This window comes from Adiantum capillus-veneris, chromosome 11 (genome assembly GCF_014529385.1).
Source record: "Adiantum capillus-veneris isolate H3 chromosome 11, ASM1452938v2, whole genome shotgun sequence".
NCBI classification, from domain to species: domain Eukaryota; kingdom Viridiplantae; phylum Streptophyta; class Polypodiopsida; order Polypodiales; family Pteridaceae; genus Adiantum; species Adiantum capillus-veneris.
Genome location: NC_140941.1, coordinates 145,642,059 through 145,657,299, shown reverse-complemented (window position 1 = coordinate 145,657,299; position 15,241 = coordinate 145,642,059).

The following is a 15,241-nucleotide window of genomic DNA, read 5'->3' as shown; positions in this document are numbered from 1 at the left end:
TGACACCCAAAAGAACATGAAAGGCTTGTTTTGGTAGGTCAAAATTTATATTTGTAGAAAGTAACAATAATTAGAGAATTTTGCTTTGTCCTTTTCTAAATTTTTTAAAGAGGGCTCCTCGATAAGCTAATTATGTTAGAGAGCCCATTAATTTCAAAGGGCCCAAATGCACGCTATGCAAAGGCCTATAACCCCCCTCAACAAATGGTTTGCTTCGTATCGACCCACATTCATTAGCACCCAACACGTGTCATGGAATGGACATCGAATATCGCAGGGTGGGGGATGGGAATGGACAGAGCTTTTGGAGGGAGCTTTTTCAATCCTTTCACTAAAGTAAGGTTTCCAAGGAAAATGCTTTCCACGCCCTCGTTGGAGAGAGCTTTTTGGAGTTAGCTTTCTTTGCTATTTCACAATCCAGTTGAACCTTCAATGTTACATGTAAATCAGACAAAAATATGCTTCAAACTTAGGGCTAGGACAAGAAGATACACGCCACCCTATTAAATCATGAAATTCTCCAAAAAGAGCCTTGTTGTGCGCATCGAGCACTTTTTTCTGTTGTGGTCCACCTCCATGGTATCTACCCCTCAACAAAGCCAAGCATCTTCACACTTTGAAGCAAAGCGTTTGACTAAACAGTCACACATGCATTGTACAAGCCCAACATTTCTTTGTTTCCCTCGCCAACAAGCCAACTCGCGTGTTCTCTTTCAACAAGATTTATAGTCGAAATGTAAGACAAATCATCCACTTCCTGCAACATGTTGTTATAATGGGATTGCATGTGAGCACTAAAGTACAAGAATTCATCAAAAAATTGCTTGGTAATGTTGACCCCAACTAAGTGTTTCCTCCAACGAGGGTACCGTACATGCCACCAACCTAGCCAACAATCCATTTGTGACAAGTTACAATCAAACACTTTTCCAGAAGCCCACCAAGCTCGTATAGTCCTGCACAAGCTGGTTGCATGTTCCTCGGTCCTTGCACAACGCCACAATTCACACATACTCTTGTGCTCAGTTGACACCCAAGCCTATATTTATGAACAATCTCTTTTTTTCAACTATCTCTCTCCCCTTTCTATATCCCTCCACGTTTCTTTCTCTCTCTACGTATCTCTATCCCTATCTATATTCTCTCTCTCTCTCTCTCTCTCTCTCTATATATATATATATATATATATATATATATATATATCCCTCTCTCCCTCTTATCTTATCTCTCTGTCTCTCTCGAGACCCTCTATCTTTATCTCTAAACATCTTTCTTTTTCGTCCCTGCTCTTTTTTCCTATTCTCTCTCTCTCTCTCTACTTCTTTTTCCTCTCTCTATCTCTTCTTCCTATTCCTTTCTCTATCTCTCTATTCTACCGCTCTTTAGAGCCCTCTTTCTCTTTGTAAAATGCTCCAATGCAGACTTTCTTTTCCAAGTCTAAAGTATATTAAAAAACATAATCTGAAGATCTCATAAAATATATTGAAAAAGCATAATCACTGTCTCTCTCTATTGAGTTTGGCGCTAGCGCCCATGCTGAGAAAGAAAGCGTGAAATCTTGGCTTGAGAGAGAGAGAGAGAGAGAGAGAGAGAGAGAGAGAGAGAGAGAGAGAGAGAGAGAGAGAGAGAGAGAGAGAGAGAGAGAAGTGATTTTTTCTGAGTGAGACTGACGAATTTCCAACTTCAGTCTCCCTCCTATGCATCCTAGCGCTAGCGCACACCATGAGGGAGAGAGAGAGAGAGAGAGAGAGAGAGAGAGAGAGAGAGAGAGAGAGAGAGAGAGAGAGAGAGAGAGAGAGAGAGAGAGGCGACCCTCTCTCTCTCTCTCTCTCTCTCTCATGGTGGGTGTTAGTGCTAGGATGCATAGGAGGGAGACTGATGCCATCGCTGGGAGAAGGGTGGACTCATTCCATCATGTATCCTTCCAAGCATCAAAATTATGATTACATGAGCTCCATTACAATACTATATTTTTGTTTAGATGGTTTCTTCGTGGAGCTGAAAAGGGGTATTACATTAGGATGCTTTAGCTTGGCATGTATGACTGCCTCCCTTCAAAAACTTTAGTGTTTTCCAAATAAAAGAAGTTTTTGGCTGCAAAACGACCTTGTAGCCATACAACTTCATAAACTTTGCCTTACTCACCTCTACCAAGAACCTCCGGTTTCCTTTGCAGAGTCTCAAAATCGACCCAAAGGTAAGTAGGTTACATGTTGAGTCCTACACTCTCCAGTTCTTGGGCATGATACATTTTTTGCAGAATGAATTCAACAAGACGAGAGGTGTCCCATTCTTTAGTAGATTTGATTGTTGTCAAGAAATTGCAAGCTGAGAAAAGGTCGTCCATTTGTTGGAATTAGGGTTGCAGAGAAATGCACACAGCTTGGAGAAGACGAAGGAAGCTTAAGACACACAATACAGAGTGTGTTAGTTAGTATGCAATGGAAAGATAGATAGCCCTAGAGTGATGGGCGTATATACAATGCTCGGGGGGAAAAACCTCCTAAAGAGGGAAAAAATGCCCCGGTGGTCCTAGTGTGTTCACACACATCACTACCACATGTATATGGTAACAAATCCTCCCTGGAGTGATGCGGTGAATGAGAGTTGGCACATGACTAAAGGGAAGTGCCATGCCCTGAGGACATGATCAGTCCACAAAGGGGAGGAAGCCCAAAGCTTTGCGGAAAGCTTCAAGCTTCTCATAGGACAATGCCTTTGTGAAAAGATCTGCAAGGTTCTCCTGTGTTGGCACATAAGCCAAGCTGATCTCTCCTGCTGAGAGCCTCTCCCTAACATAGTGGTAATGCACCTCAATGTGCTTTGTGCGAGCATGACAAATTGGGTTCCTCGCAACTGCCAATGCGCTCTGACTGTCAGTGTAGATAGTGTTGGTAGTGTCCTATCCAACACCCAAATCAGCCATAAGGCGTCTGAGCCATACACACTCAACCGTAGCTGTGAAGACTGCCCTGTACTCAGCTTCACAACTTGAAGTGGCCACAGTAGGTTGCTTCTTGCTCAACCATGATATACATGAACTGCCAAGCATGAAACAAAAACCACTTGTGGACACTCGCGTGTCAAAACAACCAGCCCAATTTGAGTTCGAAAAAGCATGTAAGTCTGGCGGCAATGATCCCCCCTTGGGATAAAACAAGCCAAGATGTAAAGTGCCACTAAGGTAGCGGAAAATCCTCTTGACAGCCTGCCAATGCTTAGACCCTGGGCTAAGCATAAATCTGATGACCTGTGAGACTGCAAACTGAATATCTGGCCTCGTGTTGCATACATAAATGAGGCAGCCAACAACAGTTTGGTAAAGAGTGACATCAACAGGATCACCAGCATCATGTAGACTCAACTTCAAACCTGTTTCCATGGGAGTGGCAATAGGTTTGCAATCCTCAAGTCCAAACATGCATAGCAATCTCTCTATGTAACTTTTCCGACACAAGGCAATACCACCATCACACTGCTTAAACTGTATACCCAAATAATGATGCAACAGCCCCAAATCTTTCATCTTGAAAGTAGCATTCAAATCAGCCTTAAATACAACAATATGTCTCTCATTTGGTCCAGTGATCAGCAAATCATCAACATAAAGAACCACAATGAGAAGTACATCACCCTCACGCTTTACATACAATGTGCTTTCTATTGGACTGTTACGAAAGCCTTGTGTGACCAAATGAGTGTTAGCTTTCTCATACCAAGCACGAGGAGATTGCTTCAACCCATACAAAGCCTTGTTACATTTGCACACTTTGTCCTCTTGTCCTTTTATGACAAAACCGCGAGGCTGCGTTACATAAACTTCCTCAAATATGTCACCATTCAAGAAAGCAGTAACAATGTCTGATTGATGTACATCCCAACCAAAATGAGCTGCCAATGCACATAGAAAACGCACAGTAGTCATACGACAAGTGGGAGCAAAAGTCTCTTCATAGTCTATGCCTTTTTGCTGTGCATAACCTTTTGCAACAAGTCGAGCCTTATGGCGATCGATCTCACCATCCGGCTTGCGTTTCAACTTGTAAACCCACTTCGTACCAATGGCTTTTTTGCGAGGAGGCAAATCACATAAGTTCCATGTGCCATTTTCTATAAGTGCATCATATTCTGATTGCATGGCAACCATCCAATTTTCTGAATTTTGTGCTTCATCAAAAGTCAGACGCTCTTCAACATCATGTAAGCTAGACACAGCCAAAGCATAACAATCTGATGCATAAGATGCATGGTGAGAGCCTGAACGAGTACGACTAGACAAAGGTGCATCCAATTTACTGTCACGCAAAGTGTGCACTAGCCATTTTGGCATACCTCTAGCCTGCTCATTTTCAGCCCTGTCCTCATCAAGTACATCATGTACATCTGCATCAGTAATAGGCTGATCTAGAACATTTTCAAAAACCCCCATAGGCTGTACATTTGCCTCATTGGAACTTACATTCGTATTTCCACCACTAAAAAGAGGCAACAAAGTGTCATAAATGTCCTGTGAGCTTACATTACTCTCTCTAGTACATGACAGCAAGGGCTGAACAGAATCTTCGACAAACACTACATCCCGTGAAACCAGAATACATTTTGTTTGCGGATGATACAACCTGTATCCTTTGCTTTCAGCACTATAACCAACAAAAATACATTTGACAGCCTTATCATCCAATTTTCTGCGCTGCACTTGTGGCACCAAAGCATATGCCAAACAACCAAAAACACGCATGTGCTCAATAGAAGGCTTTCTATCATGCCATGCTTCATATGGAGTAATAGACTACAAAGCTTTCGTAGGACACCTGTTAAGTACATAAGTGGCACACATAATGGCCTCAAGCCAAAAAAAAATGCGGCAAAGCTTGACTTTTGACCATACATCGTGCCATTTCCGTCAGTGACCTGTTTTTCCTCTCAGCAACACCATTTTGCTGAGGTGTATAAGGCACTGTACATTGGTGTTTTATCCCACGATTAGACAAAAATGCATTAAATTCATGAGACATATACTCCCCCCCTCGATCGGAACGGAGGGTGCCCATAGTACATTTCGAGACATTTTCAGCCATAGCCAGAAATTGTTTGAAGCACATAAAAACTTCGGACTTCGCTTTAAGCGGAAATACCCATGCATGCCTGGAGTAATCATCAATGAAAGTCACAAAGTACAGGTAATTGCTTAAGGATAGAGTTTGCATGGGCCCACAAACATCACTATGCACAAGCTGCAACCTGCATGTGGCCCGAACTGAACCATCCTTTGGAAACTTAGAACGCTGCATCTTACCCAAAATACAGCCTTCACAAACATGTTTGACAGGTGCTTATAACAAACTGGCAAAATTCAGATGACCAAAACGTGCATGCTAAAGTTTTGCACCTGAAATAGCCCTTGAATCTGCAACAGCATTTGCAAAATTTTGTCCACACTTGTCATACAAAGTGAGCTTATATAGCCCACGGCACAAAAGCCCAGATGCAACAATTTCATCACCGAAACTGAGATCATGAATTGTACATCTGTCATCCACAAATTTTACTACAAGTCCAAGTCTAGCAAGTGCGGATACAGACAAGAGATTCTTCTTGATCCCAGGTACATAAAGTGCATCAACAAGTGTGTGTTAAGTATGGAGCCTGATTTACCCTTGTAATTTTCTGTGGTAAAAGCGCACATTTGTAAGGCCCCCATTATGAGGAGAAGCTATCGTGCGTGAAGGAAAATCACTCATCGGAAACCAAAATTTTCACGGACAAGTGGTCGGAAAACAACCGGTCGGTTGGCCGGTGGCCGGTAGTCAATGGCTGATGGCCGGTGGTCGGAAGTCAATGGCAGGTGGCCGGTGGTCGGAAGTCAATGGTCGGTGGCCGGTAGCCGAATTCAAAAGCGGACTTGTCTTCTCAAGGGCGACGACACATGGGCAGATTGGAGGGTCCGATTTGGACTTATTCGTACAAGGGCGGCTACACATGGCTGTCTCTCATAAGAGAGGGCAGCCCTTTTGGCCTATAAAAGGAGGAGGCCATTTCTACACACATTTCATAGTGTGAAGTTGATGCAACAAGGTGAGTGTGAGGTGGTGAGAGTGAAGCAAGGCGGGAGCTCCATTAAGGGTATAATCCCTTTGTAAACTACTTCTTGTTTTGAAGTACTAAAGCCATTGAGTGGCTGCTTTCCCGTGGACGTAGCCCACATTGGGTGAACCACATATATCGTGTGTACTCTCTCTCTCTCTCTCTCTACTCTATAATCTCGTGTATATAAATATGTCTCTCTCCATAAAGTAATCTACTCAATTATCTATTTAGCTACGTCTTATTTCCTAACAACTGGTATCAGAGCAAGGTTTGCTCGTAGCTAAATTATCTCAAGGAAAAGGATTGCTTGAATTGAGTGGGAGTTATGGCGGAGGAAGGGAAGCTCAAGATTGAGAAGTTCAACGACAAAAACTACCAATATTGGAAGATGCAGATTGAAGACTATCTCTACCAGAAGGACCTCTATTTGCCACTAGGCGGTCTTGCGAAGAAGCCCGCAACAATGGCAGATGAAGCATAGATTGTCCTTGATCGAAAATCACTGGGAACAATCCGGTTAAGCTTGGCGTCAACGGTGGCCTTCAATGTTTCGGAGATAAAGACCACGGAGGACTTGATGAAGTCACTTGACGACTTCTACGAGAAACCATCGGCATCCAATAAGGTATTTCTTATGAAGCGCTTGTTCAATCTAAAGATGGCAGAGAATGGTTCAGTTGCAGAACACCTAAATGACTTTAACACAAACATAAGTCAACTTCGATCAGTGAAAATCAATTTCGATGACGAAGTGCGAGCTCTCCTTATACTATCATCTCTACCGGATAGTTGGGACAGCCTTGTGATGGCTGTAAGTAATTCTATCTCTGGCACAAATACTCTTAAGTTTGATGATGTTGTGGGTGTTCTCCTAAGCGAGGAAATGCGAAGGAGAAGCACAGGAGAATCATCAAGTGCTGCACTATCAGTGGAAACAAGAGGAAGGCTTAAGGAGAGGTTCAAAAACCAAAAGGGTCGTGATCGCTCAAGGCGGAGCAAGTCACGCACAAAGTCAGTTCTTGAATGTTGGAACTGCGGCAAGAAGGGCCACGTCAAGAAGGATTGCTGGTCCAAGAAGAAGAAGGAGACAGAGTCTCAAGACAACAAGCCAACATCGGAGGCCAATGTGGCAGGTAAAGTAGAGGAAGACGCTCTAATTCTCTCATTAGACAATGTGTCTAATTCCTGGATAGTAGATTCCGGGGCTTCATTCCATGCGACACCACACAAGCAACATTTCCAAGACTACACCAAAGGTAATTTTGGGTATGTATACTTGGGAGATGATGAAGCTTGTGAGATTGTCGGCAAAGGTACAGTTTCTGTCAAAACTGCTAACGGAAATGAATGGAAGCTTAAAGATGTTAAGAATGTTCCTTCTCTTCGCAAAAATTTGATCTCTACAGGACAATTGGACGATGAAGGTCACAACATTGCATTCGAAAATAAACGGTGGAAGATCTCAAAGGGATCTTTGGTGGTTGCCAAGGGTGAAAAAGTCGGTACACTTTACTTGTGTACTGTTAGCATGCAACCTTCAGCTTGTGTAGCAACCACAGAAGTTGACAGTGCGGTGTGGCACTACCGACTTGGGCATATGAGTGCCAAAGGAATGCAAATCCTTCAAACAAAGAAGCTTCTACCAGGTTTGAAAGAAGTGGACTTAGAGTTCTGTGAAGATTGTGTTTATGGTAAACAAAAGAGGGTAAAATTTCAAAAATCAGGAAATGAAAGAAAAAATAAAAAACTTGAGTTGGTTCATTCTGATGTTTGGGGTCCTGCAAGTACACCATCACTTGGTGGCTCATTGTACTATGTAACAGTCATAGACGATGCGACTAGAAAAACATGGGTGTATGTCATGAAGAATAAATCCGATGTATTTTCCATATTTCGAAGGTGGAAAGCCTTTGTGGAGAATGAAACAGGTACCAAGGTTAAATGCCTCAGATCCGACAATGGAGGCGAATATTGCAGCCAAGCTTTTGAAAGCTTTTGTGCTAGCAATGGCATTTGGAGGCAAAGGACAACCCCAAGGACACCTCAACAAAATGGGATTTCGGAAAGGATGAATAGGACAATCATGGAATGAGCACGAAGCATGCGGCTACATGCAGGCCTACCGCTTGAGCTTTGGGCGGAAGCTGTAAGTACGTCTGTGTACTTAATCAATCGGTCACCCTCGACGGCATTGGATGGGGGAGTTCCAGAAGAGGCATGGACAGGTAAACCGGTGAATTATGCATTTCTCAAAGTGTTTGGGTGTGAGGCTTTCATGCACATAGATAGAAGCCTAAGATCAAAGTTAGATGCAAAGTCCAAAAAGTGTTTCTTCATTGGCTATGGAGAAGGAGACTTTGGGTATCGCCTATGGAATCCTGAAGATGGTAAAATCTTAAGGAGTAGGGATGTAATTTTTAACGAACAAAATATGTACAAAGATTACTTGGAAAGAAAACAAACAAAAGAAACAGGTGATGAGTACATGGAGCTTGAGGACGGTGAAGATTCAAGGACTATAAACGGTGACAATGTGCAACAACATCAACCAAATGAGGAGCCTCAACCTATTCCCCGAAGATCTACAAGAGCCAGTAGACCTCTAGAAAGGTTTGTTCCTTCCTTCAACCATCTCTTGATCTCAGATTCTGGACAGTCGGAATCATATGAAGAAGCTATGCAACATGAATCCAAAGAAGAATGGACGAAGAGCATGCAAGTGGAGATGGACTCACTACATCGCAACCAAACATGGGAGTTGGTTGAGTTGCCTAAAGGTAAGCGGGCACTTCAAAACAAATGGGTGTACAAGCTAAAGGAAGAAGAAGGTGGGAAGAAAAGGTACAAGTCTAGGCTTGTGGTAAAAGGTTTTTCTCAAAAGAAAGGTATTGACTTCAATGAAATATTTTCTCCTGTTGTAAAAATGAACTCAATTAGGCTTGTCTTAAGCCTTGTGGTTGCTCATGATCTAAATCTCGAGTAAATGGATGTAAATACGGCATTCCCTCACGGTGACTTAGAGGAGGAAATCTACATGCTTCAACCAAAGGGGTATGAAGTAAAATGTAAGGAGAAAATGGTTTGCAGATTAAAGAAGAGCTTGTATGGTTTAAAGCAAGCATCAAGACAATGGTACTTGAAGTTTGATCGATGGATGTTGGATCATGGATTCACAAGATGCAACTCGGATCACTGCGTCTACACGGAGAATTTGGGAGATGGGAAATTCATCATCCTAATGTTGTATGTTGATGACATGTTGATTGCAAGTGCTAACATGCAGGACATCAAAGACCTAAAAGAGGAGCTGTCCAAATCTTTTTCAATGAAAGATTTAGGTGCTGCAAAGAGGATACTTAGTATGAAAATATCAAGGGACAGGACGAAGAAGACAATAAAGCTATCTCAAGAAGATTACATCAAGAAGGTACTAGAAAGGTTTGCAATGCAAAATGCAAAACCAGTTTCTACACCTTTGGCTGGTCATTTTAAACTAACGAAGGATATGTGTCCAAAGACACAAGAGGAGATAGCCTATATGTCTAAAGTTCCATATGCTGCAGCGGTAGGTTCTCTAATGTATGCTATGGTCTGGACAAGGCCAGACATTGCACATGCAGTGGGAGTTGTGAGTAGGTTCATGGACAACCCAGGTAAAGAGCATTGGCAAGCTGTGAAGTGGATACTTAGGTATCTAAAAGGGACAACAACAAATGCTTTGTATTTTGGAGGAACTGATATTTTTCTAGAAGGGTATGCTGATGCAGATATGGCAGGTGACAAAGATACTCGAAGGAGCACTACTGGCTATGTGTTCACAGTTGGAGGCACAGCAGTAAGCTGGGCTTCAAAGCTGCGAAAGTGGTTTCACTTTCTACCACGGAAGCAGAGTATGTAGCAATGACGGAGGCAAGCAAAGAAATTCTGTGGCTTCACAGATTCTTAGAAGAGCTTGGATTCAAACAAGACAATTGTGTCTTGTACAGTGATAGCCAAAGCGCTATCCATCTTGCGAAGAACTCAGCCTTTCATTCAAGGACAAAGCACATTGAGGTGAGATATCACTTCATACGCACTCTTTTGGAAGAGGGACAACTAAAGCTAGGAAAGGTGCATACAAGTGAAAATCCTGCAGACATGTTTACAAAGGTGGTCAACAAGGAGAAGTTGAGCTTTTGCTCATCTTCAATCGGCATTCAAGGATAAGAAGCCAGAATGGAAAGCAGTCACAGGTTTGGTTTGGAGATAAGTCTCCAAGTGGGAGATTGTTAAGTATGGAGCCTGATTTACCCTTGTAATTTTTTGTGGTAAAAGCGCACATTTGTAAGGCCCCCATTATGAGGAGAAGCCATCATGAGTGAAGGAAAATCACTCACCGAAAACCAAAATTTTCACGGACAAGAATCAGGGGCCGGAATGTTATGGCCGGACGGCGGCCGGAAAGTGGTCGGAAACAACCAGTCGGTTGGCCGGTGGCCAGTAGTCAATGGCCGATGGCCGGTGGTCGGAAGTCAATGGCAGGTGGCCGGTGGTCGGAAGTCAATGGTCGGTGGCCGGTGGCCGAATTCAAAAGCGGACTTGTCTTCTCAAGGGCGACGACACATGGCCGGATTGGAGGGTCCGATTTGGACTTATTCGCACAAGGGCGGCTACACATGGCTGTCTCTCATAAGAGAGGGCAGCCCTTTTGGCCTATAAAAGGAGGCCATTTCTACACACATTTCATAGTGTGAAGTTGATGCAACAAGGTGAGTGTGAGGTGGTGAGAGTGAAGCAAGGCGGGAGCTCCATTAAGGGTATAATCCCTTTGTAAACTACTTCTTGTTTTGAAGTACTAAAGCCATTGAGTGGCTGCTTTTCCGTGGACGTAGCCCACATTGGGTGAACCACGTATATCGTGTGTACTCTCTCTACTCTATAATCTCGTGTATATAAATCTGTCTCTTTCCATTAAGTAATCTACTCAATTATCTATTTAGCTACGTCTTATTTCCTAACAGTGTGAAGGAACTGCCATTAGCAGCAGTGAGCACAATCTTTCCAACTCCCTGAACTGGATAAGAGGCGTTGTCTGCACAAGTGACTGAATTCCCATGAGGGACAGACTCGAGAGAGGTAAACAATTCACGATGTGAGGTAATGTGCTTTGTAGCACCACTATCAAAATACCACACATGTGAATCTGCAGCAACTGACAAGCATGCATCATGGACAGCAGGATTGTAAGTGCACTCTACACTAAAAGCCCATTTTGCATCAACATCAGCATTACAGTCTCCTTTCGCAGAAGACTCAACAATGGCTGCATTTGTAGTGGAACCAGCATTTGCAGTGGAACCACCCTCTTTCTTCTTAGCCTCTTTGGCCTTCAACTTAGGACACGACTTGATCAAGTGATGATTGGCTTTACAATAACGGCAACGCATCTTCTTTTTGCCCTTATCACCAGAATTGCCAGACGAAGTACTGCCAGCAGAAGCATTAGGAACAGAATTTTTGCCACTCGCAGCAGAACCATAAGAAGTGGCTGCATTACTATTACCACCCTTTCTTTGAGAAGCAATAAAAGCCTATTCAACTGCACACTGCCTAGTCTTGTTTTTTCTGGAAAGTGACTCTTGCAACAACAATGTGCATAATGCATCAAACTTGACAACTTCAGGATTTCCTTGGGTCATGAGTCTCCAAGTACTAGCAAAAGTCTGGTAGGAATCTGGTAAGGCATCAAGAACAGTCTACACAAGGGAACTGTCTGAAATGACTTCACCTGCAGAAATAAGCTGCTCATTGGTATCCTTGACACCAGCAAGGAAAGTGTCCATATCATCTTCCTCATGCATAATCTTCGACTCCAGCTCTTTACGTAGCAAAGCAGTTTTAGCCTCATTGCGGCTTGCATAAAGACCTGCTAAAATATCCCAAGCCTGTTTTGCAGATTTTGCTGAACGAATGTGAGGAACAATGGTGCGCTTCACAGAAAACGCAATCAATGCATGAGCCTGCGCATCCTTAACATCCCAAGGAGCTTGTTGTGCCGTAGGCAAAACAACTCTAAGAGCTGCAATCCTTGCAGCAAGACCTGCAACATCCTCAACATCGCCTACATCCTCAGAACCAAGACGTACATCAATGCCCTGCACAATGTTCCAGACACCCTTTGACACAAGAACATGTTGCATCATATAAGCCCACATAGGGTAGTTGTCCCCATCCAACCTGTCCTCAGCAGCAAACATCTTGAACACATCTGTGTTGTTGTTGTTAGCCATGGTAAATGCTGCACCTGATGTGAAAACTGCCCGAAAATAGGAGAAATGGAGCGGGAACAACCTGTGCTATATAGCACAAACCGTAGAAGACTATAAGGCACCTGTAATGCAGAAAACGGCACTGACAGAAATTCTGCACAAAATGACGAAAGAGCCTGTGCAGTAATGCCTGTAGTGGAAACGGATGCCGAAATGAGCCCAATCAAAATTCTGAGCAGACCTAGCTCTATGAGCTTTCCCAAAAATTTTGTCGACCTGCAAACGCTCGCCAAAGCTCATTGAAATCGGAGAAAGTGAGCAGGCGTGTCCTGGAGCAGCTGGCGACTAAGCCCGGGAGGACGTGACCTGCTCTGATACCAATTGGTTGAATTAGGGTTGCAGAGAAACACACACAGCTTGGAGAAGACGAAGGAAGCTCAAGGCACACAATAGAGAATGTGTTACTTAGTGTGCAATGGAAAGATAGGTAGCCCTAGAGTGATGGGCGTATATTCAATGCACGGGGGAAAAAACCTCCTAAAGAGGGAAAAAATGCACGGTGGTCCTAGTGTGTTCACACACATCACTACCACATGTATATGGTAACATCTTCACCTTGTTTTTATGTTTGGAAAATTAACAAAACACCCCTATATTTTGTGATAATTCCCAAAATGCCCTTTAGATTTAAGAATTCCCATAATTCCTTTGTAGCAATTTTGGATAGCTCCAATCTTCACATAGTTTTTCCTTTTCTATCTTCTTTAGTGTGTTAGACAAAAGAATTGCACCAAGAACAATCTACTTTAGCAATATGCACACCAAGATAGCAAGGAGATGTGAATCTATATTGTGCATGGAAGGGCACCGAGTGACGCTCTGTTAGGGTATGGTGATAGGTTGCGTATGGGTTCATTGTGTAGCTCATAGTTTTAGTTCAACACTTTCCTCTCTGTGCTAGATTTGATAGGAACCCTCCTTTGTTCCCTTGTGGGGGAAGGAAGAAAGGAATCAAAGCTCTTTCTCGTTTGGGTCATTTGCCTGCTTTTTCTTTTTTGGAATTTCCTTCGTGTGAACACTATCAGTATGAGAAGTAAAGACGTGCTTCTCGTAATTTTTCATTTGAGAAAGAGAGATGGCCCTTAGAGCTTGTACATAGTGATATATGTGGCTCCATGCTAACTATGTCTCTTGGTGATGCATCTTATTTTGTGACTTTCATAGATGATGAAACACACAAATTTTGGGCTCTCTTCCTTGTATCACCTCCTGTAACTCAAGGGCTTGTTGTTCCACAAGTGAACGCTCTTAGATGATATAGCTATTGAGTAGGGTAGTACTAGTCATCCAAGGAGATCTTAGAGAGCCTCGCATCCACCACAAACGGTCTTTTCCTGCCATGGAGTTTGTGTTTCTGACAGATAGTGGTGAGCCTACTTGTTACAAAGATGTCATGCTTGCCAAGGATAATCTTACTGGGAACAAATGATGTAAAGTGAGTTGTTTAGCATCGAAAAGAAAAAAACTTGGATTTGGTTTTGCTGCCAAAAGGTAAGAAAGCATTTCCTTGTAAATTGGTATACAAGAAAAAGTTTGCATCCAATGTTGGGACATACAAAGCTCGGTTAGTAGCTAAGGGATTCAAGCAAAGGTATGGCATAGATTTTGAGGAAATCTTTGTCTAGTGGTCAAGACGGTGACACTCAGACTGATGCTTAGATTAATTTCTATAGAGAACTTGAAGCTTGCTCAAATGTATGTAATAACAACTTTCTTACATGGTGATCTCGATGAAGAGATTTCTATGCAATAGCCTGAAGGGTTTGTGCAGAAAGGCAAGGAACATTTGGTGTGCATACTAAAGAAGAGTCTTTATGTTCTAATAGGTTTGATACTTTTATAAAGTCCCATGGATTTACACATAGTACTAAATATCCATGTCTTTATGTGAAAAGAATGTGGAATAGACAATTTATTGTGCTTTTTCTTTATGTGGATGACACGCTCATTGGTAATTGTTCTAAAAAGGAAGTTTTTGACCTAAAGAAAAGCTACATAAGTAGTTTGACATGAAAGATTTGAGTGATGTCAATCATATTCTGGGTATGCAGATTACTCAAGATCGTAACAAGAGATAGTTATACGTGTCTCACAAAGAGTTTGCGCAGAAAGTGCTTGAGCATTTCAACATCTAGAAGGTAAATTTATTGAGTACTCCATTGCCTAACTGTTTGAAACTTAGCAAGAATGATTGTCCCAAATATGTTGAGGAAAAGGCCACAATGGCTAAGGTTCCTTATGCTTCAATTTGTGGTAGTCTCATGTATGCCATGGTGGCTCCAAGTGGGAGTTGTCAGCAGGTATATGTCCAATCCTAGAAAGAAGCATTGGGATGCTTTCAATTTGATTCTCAGATACTTGAGTGGCACAATGGTTAGTAGACAGTTATGCTATGGTCGTGGAGGTTATCCATTAGGGGACATGTTGATAGTGATTATGTAGGATGTGTTGACAACCATAAAACAATCAGTGGTTGGATCTACACTTTTACTGGTTTTGCTATTTCTTGGAGATACGATCTTCAAGATTGTATGTCAATTTTTACTACAAAGGCAGAGTATGCTGCTTTGACTCAATCATGCAAAGAAGCTATATGTTCTACTTGTCAAGTGGGAGAACTTGGACTAAAGCAGAAGATACCAATTTTGCATTGTGATAGTCAGGTTGCTATTACCTTGGCTAAGATTTAGTGTTTCATGCAATGACAAAAGAACATTGATGTGCTTTATCACTTTAGCCATGATTGCCTGGCAAACAAGATGCTTGACTTAGTGAAAATACATACATGAGAGAACACAGTGGATGCACTCACTAAAAATATCTCTAGCAATGAATTTCAACCCTAT